Source organism: Micropterus dolomieu, linkage group LG12 (genome assembly GCF_021292245.1).
Source record: "Micropterus dolomieu isolate WLL.071019.BEF.003 ecotype Adirondacks linkage group LG12, ASM2129224v1, whole genome shotgun sequence".
NCBI lineage: Eukaryota > Metazoa > Chordata > Actinopteri > Centrarchiformes > Centrarchidae > Micropterus > Micropterus dolomieu.
This window is the reverse complement of record NC_060161.1, coordinates 37,646,336-37,648,382: the sequence shown is the minus strand read 5'-3', so window position 1 is coordinate 37,648,382 and position 2,047 is coordinate 37,646,336.

The window sequence follows — 2,047 nt, the reverse complement described above, 5'->3', positions numbered from 1 at the left end:
TCCTGTATCTCACCTTCATTCTTCTCCAGCTCAGCTCACCTGCTAACTGTTTAGTTACTGAAATGTGGACAGAACAGATCGTACTTACAGATCGGCCAGTGAAGAGATGTTTGTTCCATCGTACCACTTGGTGATGTGAGATCACACTTTGTGTTTTTTCTCTCTGAGCAGTTCAAACCACAGTTTCCTGTTTCTACTTTACTGTCCGGTTTCTTCTGCTGCAGTCGGCAGGAAACTTACTGACGCTGTATAACAGCAGAGATGGACATTGTTGATTATGATGAAATGTTGTTTTCTAGCTCCCATGGCACAGCTCCATCCCCTGCAGATCCAGGCTGCGTTACCTGTAGGATTACAAGCGCAGCCAATAGTGGCTCTGCTTTTAGGTCTGACTCACTATTTCGTCCTTGGGTGTGAAACAAGCTTTTTTTATGCGTGTTTTACTGTCCTATGTTTGAAATACAGACCACTCCAAAAGTATTGGAACGGTAAGGCAAATTCCTTTGTTTTTGTTGTTCACTGAAGACATTTGGGTTCAAGATCAAAAGATGAGTCTGAGACAAGAGTTCAGAATGTCAGCTCTCCTTTCCTGGTATTCACATCTAGATGCGTTAAACAACTCAGGACATACCACCCTTTGTTTGAACCCACCCATTTTCAACTGAAGACCAGAGAGCTGTCTATGGGAGAAAAGCAAGCCATTGTCAAGCTGAGAAAAGAAGGAAAATCAACCAGAGCCATTGGACAAACATTGTGCAGAGCAAGCACAACAATTTGGAATGTCCTGAAAAAGAAAGAAACTACTGGTGTACTGAGCAACAGACGTCCAACAGGTCGGCCAAGGAAAACAACAGTAGATGATGACAGAAATATCGTGAGAGCTTTGAAGAAAACCCCCAAAACATCAGTAAATGACAACAATGACCTCCACAGTGCAGGGTGAAGGTATCACAATCCACTGTTGGAAGAAGACTCAGAGAGCAGAAATATAGAGGCCACACCACAAGATGCAAACCACTCATCAGCAGGAAGAATCGGAAGGCCAGACTGAAATTTGCAAAGAAGTACAGAGATGAGCCGCAAAAGTTCTGCAACACAATCTTATGGACTGAGGCCATAGTGATGGAAAAGTGTGGAGAAAGAAAAGAACTGCTTATGATCCGAAGCATACAAGCTCATCTGTGAAGCATGCTGGAGGTATTGTCATGGCTTGGGCGTGCATGGCTGCTTCTATATCAGGCTCATTAATATTTATTGCTGATGTAACTGATGATAGTAGCAGCAGAATGAATTCAGAAGTGAAACATTTTGTCTTCCAATTTACTGAGAAATGCATTGAAACTTATCGGGAGGAAGTTTATCATGCAGCAGGACAATGACCCAATGCACACTGCGAACAAAACAAAGGACTTCATCAGGGGAAAAAGTGGAAGGTTTTAGACTGACCAAGTCAGTCACCTGACCTTAAACCAACAGAGCTGCATTTCACCTCCTTAAGAGGAGACTGAAGGGAGAAACACCCGGAAACAAACAGGAAGTGAAAGAAGCTGCGGTAAAAGCCTGGAATCGCATCACAAATGAAGAATGCAACAGTTTGGTGATGTCGATGGGTCGCAGGCTTGAGGCAGTTATTGCAAGAGAGGGTTCTGCCACCAAATATTAAATGTTATTTACTTTAAGGTTATTTGTTCCATTACTTTTTCTCACCTAAGAATGCTGTGGTATAATACAAACGGTGATATGTCCTAAGTTGTTCAACACATCTAGATGTGAATACCAGGAAATAAAAGCTGACATTCTGAACTCTTGTCTTTTGATCTTAAACCCAAATGTCTTCAGTGAACTACAAAAACAAAGGAATTTGCCTTACTGTTCCAATAGAGGGGCTTTTGGGAATTCAACAGACCTGGAGGATGTCAGAAGGCCCATTCTTTGTTCTACCAGACTGTCCTGGTCCCAACAAAAAGGTGATGATGATGGTGGAAGGAATAAAAGATTTGAAGTAACGATTACAATATGTATGGATACATGTATGTATGATTGCTTT